This window comes from Numenius arquata, chromosome W (assembly GCF_964106895.1).
Source record: "Numenius arquata chromosome W, bNumArq3.hap1.1, whole genome shotgun sequence".
Classification (NCBI taxonomy): domain Eukaryota; kingdom Metazoa; phylum Chordata; class Aves; order Charadriiformes; family Scolopacidae; genus Numenius; species Numenius arquata.
Genome location: NC_133615.1, coordinates 5,635,892 through 5,657,925, shown reverse-complemented (window position 1 = coordinate 5,657,925; position 22,034 = coordinate 5,635,892). Strand labels below are relative to the sequence as shown.

Here is a 22,034-nt window from a genome sequence, read left to right as displayed (position 1 = left end):
CTACCTATGTTTTCTTTAGGTCGCTTCTCCTGGAGACGAGCAGAGCATGCTCCATTGCCACCACAGCTAGAGAGGGGTCTCTGCTGACTGGGCTTTGCTACCGTCCCGGGCAAAGCACAGTCCTTAACAATTCCATCTGATCTTCAAAATCTCCACATACACCTCGCTGGGCGGCTTCAGACGGGGTGCCCAGGGCGGCTGCGGCGTGAGGCGGCTGTTCCCCGCCATACTTTCCCTCCCTCATCCTGCCGGAGCCGCCTGGGGTTCATGGCGGTTCCCGACCTTCGCGCTGAGGCGCCGCGCGCCCTCCGCCACTCCTTGGCCCCCGCGGGCTGCCCGCCGCAATGCCTGTCGCCCGCAGCCCAGCCCGTCGCACCGGTCCCTGAGGGCCTAGCGCCGCCGCCGTCCCGCCGCTGTGGCTGCCGTGCCGGCGTTGAGGTGGGCCCTGGCGCTCGGCCGGGCAGCTCCGGCTCCGTGAGGGCCCTGGCGGGGCCGACTGGAGGCAGGTCAGTCTCGGGGGTGGGGGGGGCGCCGTCGCGCTGCTCTCCCCTCTCGTCCGAGTGGGCCCGCCCACCGCCCCCGTCGCGAACGGGTGGGCGGAACCATCCGCCTCAAGGGAAAGGGGAGCTTGGCGAGCTCGGGGGCTCCCCCGCCAGGGAATGGACCGGCCCACCTGCCCATTGTAAACTGGCGGAAAGAGGCGGTACCATCTCCTTGGTTGGGGGTGTGTGTAGATGTCTCCTTATGCCCTTCCTATCATGGCGAAGGGAGGGGACTAGCCCCGGGGCTCCCCGACGAGGAGGGAGGTACTTGCTGCTCCTCAGGGGGAAATGGCAGCCCCGCAGGGGAGGCCGTGTGGGCTCTCTGGGCGGCCCTGGAGCCCTGCTCCCCTCAGTACAGGCTGGTGCTGCTCTCTCTTGGGCCTCGCCGGTGGCTCCAGGGGCTCTGGCTTTGCTGCTCGGCTTGTGCCCTTGTCTGAGGGAAAGCCCTCCAAAAGGCCAAGGCCTCTTTCCCCATCGGTTGTGAGCACCTTGTTGTATCCCTGTATGGCACATCGGCCCCTCAGACCACCAAGGGCCAGGTGGGTGTTGAACCAGATGGTCCCTCATGTCCTGAGCTGCCTGAATTATCATGTATGGCTTCATCCCATTGCTGTAGCTGTAATGCCAGCACAAAAGTGAGGTTCCCCTGATGTGTTGGCCTGCCATTGTGAAAACTGAGGGACTGAAGGTTTTTTTTAGGACTTTCTTGTTGGGCCATGAGCTTTATAGTTAAAATTAGGCTGTGCTGAAAGCTGGCTCTGCAAATAACCTCTGTACTGCCCAAATAAATTGACTGTGAATAGGAGAATTAATGGAGATCTAGGGTAAAAGAGGAATAATTAAAAAAAAAAAAATCCCATTTCTGCTAACCTAGGGTATTCTTTCCCCATCCTCAGCTGTGCTATTCATGCTGGCACGATGCAGTTGCTCTGCAGTCATGTGTCTTTAGCTAGCGAATTTATATAATAGCACCTTCTTCAGTCCTCTTTTTTTAATCTCTCTCAGCACTCAAAATTCCTTGTGCAGGAGTTGAAGTGCCTGAGGGAAGAGAGTTTTTTTTTTGTCATGGAGTCATGCAAATTTCATTCTGTTCAGGCACTTTGTCTGCACTAAGTATTTTACTCAGAGAAGATGCCTTAGAAACCTGGTGCCCTCTTTTCCCATGCAATTGATGAAGCTCCCTTAGGAGTCCTGTTATCGGCTTTGTATCATAGACATTTGGCCTGTGTAGCAACAGGCATGCCATAAAATAAGCATTTTTATTTATTTTCCCTTATTGCAGGGAACCAGCAGGAATAACAAAAGTGGAATCTCAAAGTTTTCTGCATGTCTTGTACCTGAGACATCACGTTCACGTGATCTTGATCATTGACAAAACTATCTGCAAAGATAAAACTGTCCTGATAGAAAATTAAATTTATTAAGGCAAGTTCTAATCATGGTGTTGACTACTCTACGTGTTTTTTAAAAAGTACATACATGTTACATATTCTGTCTGTAACCAAAAGGGCTCCACATAAAATCGTGATGACAGATCAGATAGTCGTTATTGTCTAGGAAACAGGAGAGAAGCTTCTGTGTTGGACATTTGCTAAGAAATAGCTCAGCAAACTTGCTTGTGGAGCAAAATACAGTGCTTGCCGCACCCATAAGGAGAAGTACTAGTTTCTGAACAGCTTTTTAGCCAGATGACTTGCGTGTAACCTCGCTGTTTTCTTCCCTGGTGCCTTTGAATGCTGGCTTCTGTTTTGGGCTGAGTGTCCTGTACCTGCTTGTGTGACACACAAGCTCACTGTAGAAAAACTGCTTGACTGTCCCCTTTGCAAGAGGAGGGACTAACCCTTTGGGGAGCTGAACATCCTTGAGCCCTGAGAGCTTCCAGGTTAAATCCATGCTGGCACACAGGCAATCAACCACTGAATATCCTGAGAGTTAGGGCCCCTGAATTGTGGGCTGGATCACCGTAGATCTCACTTACAAAAATAAAATTAATAATATCCACTTCTGCAGAGCATTTTGAGCTTTATAGTCAGAGCACTGTATCATCGCTTAGTAGTATTGTATTTATTTTTTACTTGAACAGTGCCATTGGTGTCTATGGGACTTGCCAAAATGTGCTGGCTGAGGCCTTGAACCAGCAATACCAGACCCAATGATCCTCTTCCCAACAGTCTTAGTTGTTTAGAGAATTTTTTGATGTGCACAAATAAAGGCACTTAAAAACAAATAGCACCTGATTTCCATATATAGAGTCTGGGAAAATACCACCTCATCAATTATGTATTTTTTTTAAACACTGCCTTTTATTTCTCTGTCTAAAGGGGCCCATTTAATACTGCGAGTAATGTTCTGAGTAATACTGGGCTTGGCACAAATGAGGCGCTTAACTGAGTTCTTTATTTTTATTATCCATTGTCTGCTAACCAGTTTTTTGTCGTTTCATTTATTTGCCTTTTCCCTGGGGAAGGAAGGATGGCAGCTCGGCATGCGCTGAAAGCTGTCTTGGTGAATCTCAGCGGCACACTTCACATTGAAGACTCAACTGTGCCAGGCATGCAGGAAGCTCTTAAAAGGCAAGCTACCTTTTTTCAATTTCCTCTGATAGGTTACGTCAGCGCTGTTTGCACAAAGACCTTTTTTTAAGTAAACGGGCCTGAAGCTTCTGACTTTTTACGCTGTCGTAGATAAGCAAATACACGGCCAAATTCTGCTTTTATTTATGGCTGTATTAATACCAAGAGAAATCACCAAATATTGAAAAGTTGCCATGTATCACCTGAGCCCCCACAGCTTTCCTAAGTTGCTCTCCAGGTCTTTTTTAGGTAGAAAAAGACAATATTCAGAGTGTTTCTGCTAATTCATATGGGACTACAGCCTTAGCTAAAGTGGAAAGTAGTTAAATTAACCTGAATTACCCCATCTACACCACAGTCACTTCAGCTGAGCTGTTCCTCAGTGCTTCGTTTAACTACAAGAACCTGATTGTCTGAGCCCTTAGTTATTAGTGGAATAACAGAGAGAATAACTTGGCCTAGTGAGCAAAGCATCCTTTGCAGAGTTCTCATTTCATTTGGTCTTTCAGCCAAGGCTTTGCTTTATTATTTTTAAAGTTTATTTCTGCTAGGTAAAAAACCTTGGTCATTTTTCAGTTTGAGAAACACTTGATAATACAGCCCATCCTTTGTAGGAATTTCAACACGTTAATAAACAGGACATTTAAGTATCTCTTTCTCTTCTGATGAAAGGGTGCCTAAGGAAACCAAGGCATAGTAAAATGACTTAATCTGGCCGAGTTAGTGGCAAAATAGGATATGCAACCCCAGGGATCTTTGTGCTGTGTTATGGCACTGTTTTCCTGGAGAAGACATCTTGCAATGGATGGAGAAAAACACAAAGTGATATATACTGCCACGGTGAGTGAGGGAGGACACCTTAAGATGCTGGGACAGTAAGAATTAATCAGGGGAGAGGAATAGGGTTGAATTAAGGATGAGAAGTTTTTACTGGAGTTGTATTGGCTGCTTAGATTTTTATAAAGCTAGACTGTTGCTCAGAGGAAAAGTTCACAGAGGGATTAGGAAACTCTGCATTTCACAAATAATTCTGTGGAAATAATTATCTCCTAAAGATGTAAAATTGCAAGGAAGTAAAAACTGCTAAAGTGTTGGGTACTCGTTCATTACCCTTTCATTCACTGGACCTTGTCTGCTTGGTGTTTCGTGCTGTGGGGAGAACTTGTGCCAGGTGAGAGTCAGCGTTCTTGAAAATCCATATATATATAAAAAAGTGGTGATATTGTTGAGAAGTGCTTGGTATCTGTCCCATCTGTTTCTCACCTCCAAGCCTCCAGGCTGTAGACTGGACAGAAGAAATGGCTTCTGTAGAATCAGAAGACAAACTGTTTTCTAAAGCCACCGATTCACGTTTGTCTTCTCCTTCGTCTTCTGTACTGGCTTTGGCAAGGGAGAGGGTTAGAGAAGAGATAAGGTGCAGAGAGAGCCTGGTGCTGTTTGTCAGCTTCAACCCTGCTGTCACAGATACGGAGAGGAGGTGTCATTTTACTGCAAAGGACAGCCAGATCTTAAAGGTTTGAAAAAAAGTATTTTCTCATGCTCTTTTCTGCTAATCCATGTCAGTGTCCTTCCTACAGAGAAGCTGAAATGATTGGCTTACAGCTTGCTTAGGGAACAAACTGATAGATTCCATTTTTAGTGTTACTTCTCAGTATTGAGGTCCATAGGAAAATAAAAATTTATTTTATTAGCAACCAGGGGACTTTTTTACCAGCTCATACTTGTGAAGGGTCAGTGTATCTGACAAAATTAAAGAAAGAAGTGGCAGGTGCAAGCAAGTCTCCAGTGTTGACCAACTTTATTCTGATGTTCTCCATGCAGTCGTGATACCAGTGTTTGTTTCTATAGCAACAAAGAGAGAAAGTGATGGTGGGGGAATAATTAAAGGGAATGCTGTTGAAATTGTCACTTTAAATTATTTGATTGTTTGGTAGCATGTACTGTCAGTGTAGGGCAATAATGTGGGTTTATGTGATATTTGTGTTCCTCAGTAAAGGGAGAAGTGGCTGCAAAAGCTGACATAAAATCACCACACAGGTGACACAGGCTCCTTGAGCATCCTGCATCTCTGAACAAACCACAGCTGCTGTGAATATCACTCGGCATGTGGAGTTAAATGTATTAATTTAGCAACAAGGTTCTTGTGTTTATTTATTTTGGTTCAGGATGCTCTAGACAAACAGTCTTTTTTCAGTCCCAAAGAGATGTGCAAATGTGTAAGTAGAGGGATGCTGTGGCCGATTTGCCTTTGCTCTTCATCCATCAGGCTGCGCCGCGCTCTGGTTACCATTCGATTTGTGATGAACACAACGAAGGAGTGCAAGAGGGACCTGCTGGAGAGACTGATGAAGCTGGGATTTGACATAACAGAAAACGAGATCTTCACGTCACTGACGGCAACCAGAAATCTTCTGGAACAAAAGCAGGTGTGGCCTCTCCTCCTGGTGGACGATAAGGCCCTGCCTGATTTCACGGGTGAGGTGGAAGTTACCAAACAACTAAGGAAACGTAATGCTCTCCATTTTGTGGAATGACAATCATATATGTCACTAGCCATGGTGAAGCCTGAAATGTGGAACTCTCCAGAGTCATAAGGGTCCTTTCTTCTTTTTAAATTAACATTAAACAGTCTGAAGTCATAGCTTCTTGAGGAGTAGTGGAAATGGCAGCCAAAGCCTTCAAATGGTCAGGAATTCGGGTAAAACTTGATACTTTTTGCTAATTTCCAGTGTAAAAATAAAAAAAAAGTAATACTTACCACTAGATCACTGGACATTTATTGCACCTACCAGTGCTGATTTGTCTTACAGCAAGGATGTGTCAATTTGTTGGAAATCAGGTTTCCCCCAGCTATTGCACAGAGGTTTCACTTGTAAAGAGCTGAAAAGCCAGTGTGTAGGCACATGCAGGAGACTATTTCTCTCTTAATAGATTACTATCAAATGTAAAATTTCCAGGTAATTATTGTCACTTATTTTGTATTGAACATCTAGGTCTCACCCCATGTATTTCGATACCTTAATTGATGACAGAAGGTTCATCACCCTGACTTCTCTGGATTGACATCTCTAAAGACCTGGTTAAAACTTGCTTTACTTTCAGATGTTCCCATTTCCCTCCCTCAATGAGAGGAGGAGGAGATGCTCTGAGAGCAGCCCTGAGGAAAAGGACTTGGGGGTGTTGGTGGACGAGAAGCTCAACATGGGCTGGCAACATGCGCTGGCAGCCCAGAAAGCCCCCTGCATCCTGGGCTGCACCCCCAGCAGCGTGGCCAGCAGGGAGAGGGAGGAGATTCTGCCCCTCTGCTCCGCTCTGGGGACACCCCCCTGCAGTGCCTCCTCCAGCTCTGGGGCCACCAACATCAGAAGGACATGGACCTGCTGGAGTGGAGCCAGAGGAGGGCCATGAAGATGCTCCGAGGGCTGGAGCCCCTCTGCTGTGAAGACAGACTGAGAGAGTTGGGGGTGTTCAGCCTGGAGAAGAGAAGGCTCCGGGGAGACCTTAGAGACCCTTCCAGTCCCTAAAGGGGCTCCAGGAAAGCTGGGGAGGGACTCTTGATCAGGGAGTAGAGCCATAAGACGAGGGGGAACGGTTTTAAGTTGAAAGAGGGGAGATTTAGATGAGATATTAGGAAGAAATTCTTTCCTGTGAGGGTGGTGAGACACTGGCCCAGGTTGCCCAGAGAAGCTGTGGCTGCCCCATCCCTGGAGGTGTTCAAGGCCAGGCTGGATGGGGCTTTGAGCAACCTATTCTAGTGGGAGGTATCCCTGCCCATGGCAGGTGGTTGGAACTGGATGATCTTTAAGGTCCCTTCCAACCCAAACCATTCTATGATTCTATTATATATTCTGACTTGGATATATCTGGTAGGTGCCTGAAGCTGGGACAGTTAGTCCTTGACTTAACCACTTTGAGTATTTTAAAAACGTGGGTATCTCCACTACTCTTGAAACAACAGAGTTGAAAACCGTGTCTTGTATATTCAGTCTTTTGTTTAAAGTCAAGGCAGCAAAAAATGTGGATGGCTTCCCACAGCTCCCTGCCTTACGAACTGAAATCCTTATGGCTGCGTAATTTAAATAGGTTCTGATCTTGGTGGGAGCTAGAAATTTCCTGTTAAATTTTAGTGCCATAGTCTAGTCAGTAATCTTCTGAAAGATAAGCGCTTGGGAGAAAAGCCTCTGTGGGCTCCGAGAGCAATGAAACCTGATGATCTGTTCTACCTAACATCGTATCCAGAGAAATACGTCCCTAGCAATACTCTGTATTTGTGTTCTCTGGGAGGCTTTCTTGGGTCAGAAACAGCAGAGAGGGCAGCTATTTCACTGAAGGTATTTAAATCAGTTTAATCTCCATGTATTTGGGATCTTTCCATCAGTTTTACAGTAGCTGATGCTAATTTTATAAAAGATGGCAAAAATAGAGATATTGGTGGAGTACATCGGTGGCATTATCTGGATTGCTTGGGTCTGGAACGGATTGTTTAGTTTCTTTTTGCTACAAGTGGTTTGGCTCATATTCTCTCGGTGCTGCTCTTGAAACATTTAAGTACAATGGAGAATGCTTTAAATTCCTGTTAATGGCCACTGTTGAACTATTCTTGGCTGATTTCTCCATAAAGTTGGTCACAGATGGATGAACGTAATCCATTCTTGGTTAAAGGTCCCAGATGCTTTTGGGTGGTGTCACAAATCCATGTGGCATCTCTGAGTGTACATTTTGCTGTCTGAGCTAATTGAAGGACACACAGCAGGAGACATCAGCCAGCAGGCTGTGATGACACTCTCTGGAGACCCAGGAGCTCTAGTTGTCCCAGTAAAGGCGTGGAGGCAGAACAAAAACCCCAGCAAGTGCAGGATGCAGCTGATAATTTAACCTGTCATAAATAAAACTCTCTGTTACTCACGTTTCTCCTGTAGATGCTACTCCACTTCCATCACTGGTTCTGTTCAGAGATGACACTGCCATGTAAAAACAGTCGTGCTCCTCCAGAGCAGTGCAGGACAAAGGGGGTCCAAGCTGTTCTCAAGGGGACTAATCCACATTAAAAAAAAGACCTTCCAGAAGAACCCAAACTAATCTAGTGTAACACCGTCTAGGTCACACTGCGATACCATCTTTGCCATCATAACCAGGCTGATAGAGAGACTGAGAGACCTGGGTCTGTTCAGCCTGGAGAAGAGAAGACTGAGAGGGGACCTCATCAATGCTTATCAATACCTAAAGGGTGGGTGGCAAGAGGATGGGGCCAGACTCTTCTCACTGGTGCCTGGTGACAGGACAAGGGGCAATGGGCACAAGGTGGAACACAGGAAGTTCCATCTCAACATGAGGAAAAACTTCTTTCCTTTGAGGGTGCCAGAGCAAGGGAAGAGGCTGCCCAGAGAGGGTGTGGAGTCTTCTTCTCTGGAGATATTCAAACCCTGCCTGGATGTGTTCCTGTCCAACCTGCTCTGGGTGACCCTGCTCTGGCAGGGGGTTGGACTAGATCATCTCCAGAGGTCCCTTCCAACCCCTACCATTCTGTGATTCTGTGATATGTAGAACTACAGTCAGGCTTTATACCCTAAGTGGAGTTTTCTGTGAGTAGAGGAAATAGAAAAACTGGATGGAATTCACTAGTCTTCCTGCTTTACTGTCTTACAAAGCAGATGAATATATGTAGAATGAGATTCTCAGTTAACAAAAAGTTAAAGAAGTGATTTGTGCATTTCAGCGAGAGAATCACTGTTCAACACTTGCTGTTAAGACTATCCAGCTGCAGAGTTGTGTTCATTGCGAAGGACAGCAGATAGATCAACACCTTTTCCACAGATGTTTTCCTCATTTCTAAAAGGCATAAAGCTAGTCTATGTGATGTGTCTGTGTCAGAAAATGCTCATTTTTTGCTGTAAAGTGATTCATTGCACTCATTGACTGGGTACTGCTAAGTATGAATAAAATTCTGTTCGCTCAGAGTCATGTTTTGCTTTTCCAGGGATAGTCACCAATGACCCCAATGCAGTGGTGGTAGGACTGGCTCCTGAGCACTTTCACTATGAGATGATGAACACAGCGTTTCAGTTAGTGGCTTGCTTTCTCCTCGTGGCTTTCGGAGTGGTGGCTGTCTTTGTGCTGGGCTCTGTACCTCTACACAGGTGAGGAAATCCTTCTCGTGCAGTGAAAAGAAGGTGGTAGCAATGTCACAGTTATATAGCGTGTCTTCTTGTGGATGCCCCATCCCTGGAAGTGTTTAAGGCCAGGCTGGACGGGGCTTTGAGCAACCTGGTCTAGTGGAGGTGTCCCTGCCCATGGCAGGGGGGTTGGAACTCGATGATCTTTAAGGTCCCTTCCAACTCTAACCATTCTATGATTCTATGATTCTTCCGTGTCTGAGAGAGAGCCACCAACCTTGGTGTATTTGGGGCCTTAACCATGAACTTCAGGCAGTCCAGCCCTGATTTTCCTGGCTTTCAGTCTGTAGATTAACTATAAAAGTACAGTCACTGTTGACATTGAGGTGAAAAAGTTATCACAGAATATCACAGAATATTTTTGGTTGGATGGGACCTTTGAGATCAAGTCCAACCAACAAAAAAAAAAAAAACACACAAAAAACCCCACACCAAAACAAAAAAAAAAACCCCAAAAAATCCCAGAACACCAAACACCAAAACCAAACCACAACAAACGCCCACAACCACACACCACCCCACCCACAAACAGACACAAACCAACAATCTCAGCCACTAGAGCATGCAATGCTTCAAGAGGAAGTACACAAACCCAAGGATTTTGAGAAGTAGTCGGGAGATGGCTTCTATGTTCAAACCTCAGCCTTCAGAGCCAAAATATTATTGGGAAGGAAATCCAGTATTTACAGAATCACAGAATCACAGAATCTTCTAGGTTGGAAGGGACCTTCAAGATCATCTTGTCCAACCATCAACCTGACAAAAATAAACACCCACAAAACAACAAAATGCAACACCATCACTAAACCATGTCTCCCAGCACCACGTCAACCTGTCTTTTGAACACTTCCAGGGATGGTGCCTCAACCACCTCCCTGGGCAGCCCATTCCAATGTCTGATAACCCTTTCAGTGAAAAAATTTTTCCTAATATCCAGCCTGAACCTCCCCTGGCGCAACTTGAGGCCGTTTCCTCTAGTCCTGTCGCCCGTGACTTGGGAGAAGAGACTGACCCCCGCCTCTCTACACCCTCCTTTCAGGTAGTTGTATAGAACAATAAGGTCTCCCCTCAGCCTCCTTTTCTCCAGGCTGAATAACCCTAGTTCCCTCAGCCTCTCCTCATAAGACTTGTGCTCCAGACCCCTCACCAGCCTTGTTGCTCTTCTCTGGACCCGCTCTAGCACCTCAATGTCTTTTTTGTGGTAGGGGGCCCAAAACTGGATGCAGTACTCGAGGTGAGGCCTCACCAGTGCCGAGTACAGGGGGACGATCACCTCCCGAGTCCTACTCACCACGCTGTTCCTGATACAGGCCAGGATGCTGTTGGCCTTCTTGGCCACCTGGGCATGCTGCTGGCTCATGTTCAACCAGCTGTCCACCAACACCCCCAGGTCCTTTTCTGCCAGGCAGCTCTCCAGCCACTTTGCCCCAAGCCTGTAGCGCTGCCTGGGGTTGTTGTGACCCAAGTGGAGGACCCGGCACTTCGCCTTGTTGAACCTCATCCCATTGCTCTCAGCCCATCGATCCAACCTGTAATTTAGGGCAGATTATTCCTTATCCACCTAATGCTGGATATCTAGCAATATCTTCTGAAGCATCTTGCATTCAGGAGTGGGCAGCACAATATGCTGGGCTGCGTGAACTATGGATCAGATTTGGTCTTGTCTGTTGCAACCCCATGAATGCTACAGGCTTGGGGAGGAGTGGCTGGAGCTGCCTGGCAGAAATGGACCTGGGGGTGCTGGTCGACAGCTGGCTGAATATGAGCCAGCAGTGTGACCAGGTGGCCAAGGCGGCCAACAGCATCCTGAACTGTATCAGCAATGGTGTGGCCAGCAGGACTGGGGCAGTGATTGTCTCCCTGTACTTGGCACTGGTGAGGCTTCACCTTGAGTACTGTGTCCAGTTTTGGGCCCCCCACTACAAGAAAGACATTGAGGGGCTGGAGCATGTCCAGAGAAGGGCAACGGAGCTGGTGAGGGGTCTGGAGCACAAGTCTTGTGAGGAGCAGCTGAGGGAACTAAGGTTATTCAGCCTGGAGAAAAGGAGGCTGAGGGGAGACCTTATTGCTCTCTACAACTCCCTGAAAGGAGGTTGTAGCGAGGGGGGTGTCCATCTCTTCTCCCAAGTCACAGGTGATAGGACAAGAGGAAACGGCCTCAGGTTGTGCCAGGGGAGGTTTAGGATGAATATTAGGAAAAATTACTTCGCCAAAAGGGTTATTAAGCATTGGAATGGGCTGCCCAGGGAAGTGGTGGATTCACCATCCCTAGAGGTATTTAAAAGATGGGCAGACGTGGTGCTGAGGGACATGGTTTAGTGGTGGCTTTTGTCAGTGTTAGGTTGATGGTTGGACTTGATGATCTGAAAGGTCCCTTCCAACCTAAGCAATTCTATGATTCTATGATTTCTAAACCTCTTTGTTTTGTGTATTGATTAAGGAGTAAATAAGATAAAATTTATCTGTGACTGTACATGAGCGAGGATGCAATGGTATGTGCAGAAGTGCACAGCCATGTGTAGCGTATGAAGGCACGGACCCCGGTCGGTGGTGCAACCAGAATCATTTATTACAACAAACATGCAGCTTATATAGTACCAAATATCTCCTTTCCCAGACAACACGCCCCTGCAACCCCCAACTGCCAGGCAACACACGCCCCAACTGCCAGACAGGCGGAATTCCCCTCAATCAGTAGGGTCGTTAGGCGCTGTTGGTGGGTCGTCCCCTGCCAGTGTTTCTGCTGCTTCTATTCCTTTCTCTGGCCTTGCTTCTTCCACAATCCTGTTCACCCACATCTCCCCCTTTTTTTGTTTAATATACAGAATAATGCTTGTGTTAATATATCAGATAATGATTACACGTTACATCCTAATGATTACATTGACCCTATACTACCAAAGCTGCTATAAACTATAAAACTACTGTTATAGTTGAATTTTAAGACAAATCGAGTCCGAAATAGATTTATTAAATATTTATTAAGGTAGGAAAGCAAAAGCAGCGCTGGGCGGCCGGGGAGTCGCAGCTCCACCAAAGACTCGCAAATTCAGGCAAGCTAAACGACTCCTTTTATCTTCACAGAGGTCGATTGCAACATCTTCGGTACGCCCCTCAGCTTCTTCCGAGGGGCTTCTTGCTTGGGGCAATTTCAATAAGATATCGTCACAGAATCAGCTTATACAATCTATTCTTTTCAGGGTTGATTGGTACAATGGCACACGTTAGCAAGACATTAACGGTTTAACATTCGCTCAAGGTAACACATTCTGATGACATTGTGGTTAAGCCTTTCTTGTCAAACAGGGTGTTCCCATGTTTGGTGTTGCCAGATAACATTGTGGACGTGTATCTTCTGGTTAAATAGGAAGTTCTCAAGACTGCTACAATGGGTTCGTTCCTCTTGCTTAACCTGTTTGATCAGCAAATTACCCTTAGTTACTTATTACAATCCCCCCTTCTTTTATTTATAAGTGATTTGCTGATCAAACCTAGACAATACCTCACAAGCGGCATCTAATTCAGGATTTTCGTTCGGTATAATTTTCATTTCCAGTTCTGATTGCTTCATCACCATTAGCTGCACTTTTTCTAACCTGCCTTTTAAAAAAGGTTACAAGTTTATTAATGACACAGGGTCCAAAAGTCAGAGCCAATAGTAACATTATGAGGGGTCCCGCCAAAGTAGAAATTAAGGTAGTCAGCCATGGTGACGGATTAAACCAAGATTCATACCAGGAGGACTGAGCCTCTCGTTCCCGTTTTCTTTTCTCTAATCCTTCTCTCAGCTTAGCTAACGAATCTCTTACTACCCCTGTATGGTCAGCATAAAAGCAACATTCTTCACCTAGGGCAGCGCATAATCCTCCGTTTTGCATGAACACAAGGTCCAATCCTCTTCGATTCTGTAAAACTACTTCTGACAATGAGGTCAATGATTTCTCTAAATAGGAAACAGATTTTTCTATTCGGGCCAAATCTTCGTCTACTGCAGCTCTTAGAGATGTTAGACTCTGTTGTTGTTGTACCAAGGAGGTTATGCCAGTGGCGGTCCCGGCGACCCCTAAACCAAGTAGAGTAGCTATAGTAATTGCAGATATTGGCTCTCTTTTGTTGATTTTATGTCCTGAATTGCTCCAATGTAAATACATAGTTTCTTCCCCATGTAAGAGGATTCTAGGTACCACAGTAACTTGTACACAAAATTCTGAGGCATTTTTCTTGAGAACAGCAGTGGACAAACAAGGTGTTAATCCGGTTATGGAACAAACCCACCATGCCCCAGGACTAGGCAGAATCCATTTAATATCAGATGTAAAGTTTTGAGTTTGGTTAGTACATAGAGCTCTTTCCCCATTCGTCACCTTTCCTATACACCAACCGCTCCCTCTGACCTGTTGGAGAGTAATCCCTGCTTTCCGTTCTTTCCAATTACATCTGGAGGGATTCTCCTCGGCAGAGGTATTAAAGGGAGATGGCACAGCTATCCCTTCATAAAAAGGGGGTTTTGCATCATAACATAACCAACAGGAAGTGGTAAAATTTGGATTTGTTGCATTTAGAGCTTGATAGGCTGCCTTCATTACAGCCCATAAGGGTTCATCATCTTTGGGTATTTTCTCCACTTTATTTGTAGAGGTTAGGTATGTCCCTGGGGTGACCGAGGCTGTGGAGTTTCCTCCCTTTGGCTTTGTGATGACTCGATTGGGCCCTACTGCTTGTGGTATTTTAACTTCCCGTTTTTGAATGAATATTAGTCCTCCTCTATCAGTTCCAGATTCCCAATATCGCATTCCCCAGGTTCGTCCAAATAACCATCCATGGTCATTAGGCTGCAGGATTTCTAATATAACATGCTTACAGTTGCCAAGATGGGAGCCCTCTATGTGTCCATCCCAGCTAGAAGCTGGCGGGTTGCATCCTCTGGGCCCCCATATTATATTTAAAAATCTATCTTTACTGGCTACATCCCAGTTTGAAGCTATGGTTTCACATCCCCAATATGCACAGTAATAGTGATTAGGGAAATTGCAATAGCTTTTCCCTGGATTCGAACTGGGGCAGAGATAAAAAGGTTTTATTGCTCTTTCTTGTCGACCGGGTGGGTCTAGTTCATAAAAGACTAATTCTTCCAATTTAACTTGGAATTCTGGGGGTCCGGCTGTCACATTATACCGAACTTCTATTGAATCTTCCCATCGACCTAAGGTCCAATTGAAGGGTTGATGTTCATTTTCTAAAGTCGTGGTAATTAATACCATTAATAGAATACCAGCTTTCATTTCCCCCACTGTTCAGTACCTCTCTGCCTTCCTCGTCTACTCTTTTGCGGAGAGCAATGGGATATTAATATCTTCTCGGCAGCAGCAGGTAGTCTTCAGGGGGATTTTGCTGTTATCCTGTCAATAATTTCCAAGGTCTAAAGAGTTAGTTACCTCTCAAATATATTTCCACCTGTTTGGTTGTTGTGCCCGTTTCCAGGCAAATCTTATAACACACTGTCTTAAAACTCTATACCAGTCTGTTTCATATATTTCCCAAAGCTCGGGTATTGACAATTCCCACCCACAAAATAATTTACGAATCTCTGCTTGAGCCCGTTGTTCCCTGGTATGTGTCAAATTATTGTGACATTTCATACAATAAGGTTGTCTCTTAAATGAAACACAGGACCATTCTTTATCGCAATTTAAACATCGGCAAACAACCCAACATAAATGTCCGGAAGTGGGGTGTTTCACGCAGGGTATTCTACGGAGATCTCCTATACTGGGCGATTCAGGTATTTCTGTCTCCATCTCACAGCAAAAAGGAAAAACCTGAGGAGTTCCTGTCAGTTTGTATAATCCAGCCCCCCCCGTTTGGTCAGGTATTCTCTCCTCACTCCAAGGTGCAAAATATACTTTTCGTAGGGTATTTCCAGGTGGTATTTGGAACCATTGATGTAAACTATTTCTTGCTTCCCTTCTGGAGTGGTTCATTTACCGGTCTCGTTTTTCCTTATCTTCATTCGGAGGTCTCCTGGTTCTGACGTTACGGTCCACCTTTCTGGGAAGATAGGTCCCGTAGTTCTGCTGGCATGAGTCCATCCTTTTTCTGCTGTCCGTACAGCCGTATCTGTGGTAAGTAAAACAACAAAGGGTCCTTCCCAACGGGGTGTTAGGGAGGTTTCTTTCCAGGTTTTGATTAATATCTGGTCTCCAGGCTGGATTTGGTGTATGGAAATGTCCAAGGGAGGTCTTTGTACTACCAAACCCTTCTTTCTTAGTTCCTGTCTCCTTCTTGTAAGTTCTAAAATATATTCTGTTAAAATTTTATCCTCGACCTTTGGGTGCTCTACTAATAATCCAAAGTCATAAGGCATCCCATACAACATTTCAAAGGGGGATATACCAGTATCTGTCCTAGGTTGAGTTCTAATGTAAAGCAAGGCCAGCGGTAGACATTTAGTCCAATTCATTTTTGTCTCATAAGTTTGGTTAGGTGTTTCTTTATTTCCCCATTCATTCTTTCTACTTTCCCGGAACTTTGTGGGTGCCAGGGAGTATGGTATTCCCATTTTGTACCGAACAATTCAGTTGTTTCTTTAATTATTTTGGATGTAAAATGTGGGCCTCGGTCTGAGTCAATTACCACAATAGTTCCATACCTCGGAATAATTTCTTCCAAGAGGATTTTAATAACTGTCTTTGCAGTAGCCCTTATCACTGGGAAGGCTTCTACAAAGTGCGTAAGGTGATCAACCAAGACTAATAAATACTGATATCTCCCAACCTTCGGTAATTCAGTAAAATCCACTTGTATTTTCTCAAAGGGCCTTTTAGCCAGTTCACGACCCCCTTGAACCTTCTCCCTAAGTTGTCGTTTATTCACTTTGTGACAGGTTAAACATCCCTCTAAGATCCTTTTGGTTAATCCGTATATTCCGATGCAGGCATATTTTGTTTCAAACTGATCCACTAAAGCCTGAATTCCCCAATGGGTTTTATGGTGTAATTTATTTAGTATTCCTCTGGCTAATCCCTTTGGAAGAATTTCCCTACCATCTGGTAGCAGCCATTTATCACCATCTCTTTTTGCTCCAATTTGTTTTAGCTTATCCAATTCTTGGAGAGTGAAAGTCTTCTCTATTTTTAGCCTTTCAGGTTCCTCTCCCAAGGTCTGAACCATTAACAAGGCAGCCCGTTTTGCCTCTGCGTCGGCTAGATTGTTTCCTCTTACTGTATGGGTTAGTCCCTTCTGATGTCCTTTTACATGGACTATGGCTATCTTTAGTGGACCTCTTAAGGCCTTTAAAACTTCTTGGATTAGTTTTTCATGGACTAATCCCTTTCCCTGGGTGTTAATTAAGCCCCTCTCTTCCCAAATTTTTCCAAAGGTATGCACCACCCCAAAGGCATACTTTGAATCTGTATAAATGGTTCCAATTTTATTTTCTAAAAGTTTTAATGCTCTCATCATAGCATATAACTCACACGCTTGTGCGGACCAAGCTTTATTTAATGGTCCTGACTCTTTTATCTGAAAGGTATACCCGTCCACAATAGCATATCCCGATTTCCGTTGTCCTTCAACCACTCGTGAGGAACCATCCACAAATAATTTCTCCCCTTCGCCTAATTCATCTTCCTCTAAATCCTCCCTTATCTTAGTTTGCAAATTTATTAGTTGGAGACAGTCATGTGTCAAATCTTCCCTAGGTTCCCCATATAAAAATTGGGCAGGATTCTGAACAGAGGTGGTTTCCATTTCTAACCATGGGGAGTTAATCAAAATTCCCTCATATTTTAGTAATCGACTGTCTGTAAGCCACTTATCAGCTCGTTGTTGCAATACTCCTCGAATGTTATGGGGGGTGTATACCTTTAGTTCACCTCCTAAGGTGACCTTTCCAACTTCTTCTACCAATAATGCAGTGGCCACTATTTAACTATTTAAATTTATTTATTATTTTACTATTGTAAACAAGTGGGCCACCCGCGGCTTACAGGATCTAGTATTTTAGAATAATATCCTACAGGCTTTCTCTGCCCTGCCCACCCTTGGGTCAGAACCCCATAAGCTGTCCCGTTATCCACATTGATAAAAAGTTGAAAGGGTTTACGGATATCGGGTAAACTGAGGACAGGTGCTTCCACCAGGTTTCTTTTCACGTTCTCCCAGCGCTTCTCATCTTCAGGGGTCCATTTTACTAACCCATTTTTAGTTAGTTTTTCGTACAAGAATTTTACTTTACTGCTGTAATTTTCTATCCACTGTCGACAATACCCTAACAATCCCAACAGCTGTCTTATCTGTCTTTTATTAGTGGGCGCTGTTAGGGATAAAATTCCTTTCACTCTTTCGGGATCTAATTTCTTGTGTCCCTTTGTGAGCCAATGTCCCAAATATTTTACCTCTTCTTCAGTGAACTGCAATTTGGACTTAGAAACCTTTAACCCCTTGAGGCCCAAAAAGTTTAATAATTTGATGCTCTCATTTCTGACTACTTCTTGAGTTTTTCCTGCAATCAATAAATTGTCTACGTATTGTATCAGGATTAATCCCTGACTTAATTCGTAGGATTCCAATAATTGTTCCAGAGCTTGTCCAAACAAATTTGGGGATTCTGTGAATCCCTGGGGCAAAACAGTCCACCGTAATTGTTGTTTTCTATGGGTTTTGGGGTCCTCCCACTCGAAAGCAAAATAGTCTCTACATTCTTCTTCTAAGGGACAGGCCCAAAAAGCATCTTTTAAATCTATAACACTATACCATTTATATTCTGGACTTAACCGATTAAGTATAGTGTGTGGGTTAGCCACCACAGGGAACCGGGTAATGGTTCGTTCGTTTATGGCTCTCAGATCTTGTACTAAGCGATAGGACCCATCCGGCTTCTTTACGGGCAATATGGGAGTGTTGTGAGGAGACATACAGGGTTCTAAAAGTCCTTGGACCAAAAGTCTCTCAATTACTGGCTGCAACCCTTCTCTCCCTTCTCTGGAGATGGGATACTGTTTTATCCTAATTGGCTGGTCTGGGTCTTTTATAGAGACTGTGATCGGTTTGATATTTAATTTTCCCACCGATCCAGGGCTATACCAAGTTTCTGGATTAATCTTGGCTTCATCTTCAGCGGTTAATAAGCATAACTTTACTTTTAACATCTCTTGGTCTACTTCCAAATTAATTCCTAATTCCACCATCAGGTCTCGTCCCAAAAGGTTATATTCAGCTTCTGGGACCAATAAAAATGTTCCCACCCCATCTTTATTTGGGGCTTCTATTGCTACATTCCTTATCAGGGGCACCTTGAAAGGTTCCCCTTTTGCACCAATTACTTGGAGTTTATCCTTTGATTCAACACATCCAGATGGTAACTTTTGGACGGTTGATCTTTCGGCACCCGAGTCCACGAGGAACTCGAACACTTCATGCTGAGGACCCAATTTCAATTTTATCAAGGGCTCGGTAACCTTAGGGGTCCCCAGCAAATAGAGCCCCTGACCCCCCTAATCTTCCTTAAAAATCTCCTCATCCTGCATTCTTTTCCGACAATTTCTCTGCAGATGTCCCTTCCTGTGACAATAAAAACATTCTATGTCCTGCGAACCAAATCTCCTTCTTCTCGGTTCTACTGGGCCCTTCCAGGGACTTTCTCTTCTCTTTCCCTGATTTTGCCCTTCCCTTACAGCAGCCATCAGGATTCTGGCTTGTTTCTTCTGACTTTCTTCTTCCCTTCTCACATACACCTTCTGAGCTTCTCGTAGTAACTCATCTAACCCCCTCTCCTGCCAGTCTTCTACTTTCTCTAACTTTCTTCTTATATCTGTCCAAGATTTAGCTACAAATTGAGTTTTCAGCAGGGCTTGACCCACTTGGCTATCGGGGTCTAACCCAGAATATAGCTGTAAACTCTTTCTCAATCTTTCCAGCCATTCGGTGGGGGTTTCATCTTTCTTCTGTTGTTCATTAAAGGCCTTATTGATATTTTGCCCTCTAGGTACAGAATCCCTAATCCCCTGAATTATCATATCACGGAGATCAACCATGTTATTTCTATGTGCGGGGTCTTGATTGTCCCCATTGGGCCTCTGTAAGGGCCATTTTACATCCCCGGCGGGACCATGCTGATGCCTCTGATCCCAGTGTCTCATGCCTGCCATTCTGATCATTCCTCGTTCTTCGTTTGTGAACAAGATCTTTAAAATAGACTCCATCTCGTCCCAAGTATAAATGTTAGGCCCGAGGAATTGATCAAAACGTTCTGCTACCCCTAATGGGTCCTCTAACAAGTGTCCCATTTCTTTCTTAAATTCCCTCACATCCCCGGAGCTGAGGGGTACAGATACAAATCCAACTCCGGGTTGTGGTCCCCCCATAGCAGTCTCCCTTAAGGGATACAATAAATTTTCCTCCCTTCTTTCTCTGATTTGACTTCTAGTTATTCTTCGATTAGAAGGAGGAGTCTCTTCCTCAGGTTCTGTAGGTGCTGTTGGAGGGAGATCTTGCTCAGGACCTTGTGGTGGCGGAGGAGGGGGGACATAGGGTGGGGGGGACACTGGAGGTTCGTCTATGTCCCACCTTTTCTTTTTATCATTTTTCTTTTCCTTTAATGGAAACAAATTAGCGGCCTGAGCCGTGCTCAGGATCCATAAAAAGGCATATTCACTCTCCTCCTTACTAAATGGTCGTTTGTTGTTAACGTATATGTTTAATTGTTGGCATATCCAATCCTCTAAGGATCCATGAATTGGCCAATATATATCTTTTCTTATCTGTTTTCCTCCCCATATTTCCATACAATAATAGACCAATTTCTCCTTGGATTTCCCTTTTAGGGAAGGGGAACTATCCCAATATCGAATCATTAGGCCTAATGGGCTATCTTGGGGTATATCAGGGAGCCCACCCCCACCCCGTATCTTCTGTATGGAACCAGAAGCCTTACTTTTCTTCTGTCCCATCTTCCGGGAGTGCCTTCTCTCACTCAAGTTTCACTCGCTTCCCTCCGTTCGTGGCCCACGCCCTCGCGGACAATGGGAACCGCACTATTAGGAGGTCCACACTCACTTCGTCCGGTGGGCTACTAAGCCCAGTGGACGTCTCAGTCACTCGCACCCCAGGTACCCAATCCCCGACCGAACGGAACCGCAATATACTTACTCACTCCCGAGTCTTCGTCCGGCTCTTTGTGCACAAAAATTACGGGGAACTGCAGTTTCTCCTTTCTCTTTCTTTTTGCTTTCCTATCTCAGTTCGGAAAATCCAGGTGAGCTAAGTCGGAATCTCCTCCAGGACCATCCGAAGATGGGGGCGCCTTCCCAGAGTTGAATTCTGAGTTGGCTGTCTGGATCCGAGTCACGGCACCAAATTTGTTATAGTTGAATTTTAAGACAAATCGAGTCCGAAATAGATTTATTAAATATTTATTAAGGTAGGAAAGCAAAAGCATCGCTGGGCGGCCGGGGAGTCGCAGCTCCACCAAAGACTCGCAAATTCAGGCAAGCTAAATGACTCCTTTTGTCTTCACAGAGGTCGATTGCAACATCTTCGGTACGCCCCTCGGCTTCTTCCGAGGGGCTTCTTGCTTGGGGCAATTTCAATAAGATATCGTCACAGAATCAGCTTATACAATCTATTCTTTTCAGGGTTGATTGGTACAATGGCACACGTTAGCAAGACATTAACGGTTTAACATTCGCTCAAGGTAACACATTCTGATGACATTGTGGTTAAGCCTTTCTTGTCAAACAGGGTGTTCCCATGTTTGGTGTTGCCAGATAACATTGTGGACGTGTATCTTCTGGTTAAATAGGAAGTTCTCAAGACTGCTACAATGGGTTCGTTCCTCTTGCTTAACCTGTTTGATCAGCAAATTACCCTTAGTTACTTATTACACTACTATTAACTATACCGTTTAACTTATTAATTTCTATAACTCTCTCATAGAATGTGATTAGCTTACTTCCACGCAAATTCTATGCTATGGCTGGATTCTACATCCACTTCTTTTTCTAACATCATGCTTTGCAAGGCAAGTACAGTGTGCATTTGAGCATACATGACTTGATTTATAACACAGAAAAACAAACATGGCAAACAACAATTATCAACAGAACTACCAGGCCAGTTAACATCAAAACCAACAATACTTATGTAAACAGAAAAGATTCATTGCTCTGTCGTTTCTGATGGTTGTTTGTGATGCTCGGCTTCTAGATACAGTCGAACGTATCGTGCTGGGATCCACTTGGGACCATTTCCTGTGGAAACACAAGCGTATCCTCACCCCCAGGTTATCAATGGCACAGGGCCTTCCCATTGTCCAGTGGCCATATCACGAATATGGACCATTGGCCGTATTTTGAACATTGGGGAAGCTCCAAAGTGTTGATTTACTTGTGTCATATCACTGTTGTCTCTGTTTAGAAAATTTAAAACAAAAGTGGCTTTCCATAGTCGTTCCTGTGGTGGATCTCCCAGATTCCCCCTTTTTTGTTTAATTAGCAATTGCTTTAGCGTTTGATGGGCACGCTCAACAAACGCCTGCCCTGTAGGGGAGTGTGGAATTCCAGTGATGTGGCAAATGCCCCATTCCTGTAAGAAAAGTTGTGTGGTTTTAGATACATACGCAGGGCCATTGTCTGTCTTGATGGTTTCTGGTATACCCATAGCAGCGATGGCTCCTAGCCAGTGTCGTCGGACATCTCGACTCTTTTCTCCTGTATGTGCAGTGGCAAAGATATAATTAGAAAAAGTAT

At 44.8% G+C, this 22,034-nt stretch overlaps 1 pseudogene; it reads left to right on the top strand.

Moving 5' to 3' along the window:
* The first annotated feature begins 589 nt into the window (after window positions 1-589).
* The window catches only part of LOC141476632 (haloacid dehalogenase-like hydrolase domain-containing protein 2), a 39,654-nt pseudogene continuing 18,209 nt past the window's right edge, over window positions 590-22,034 (top strand).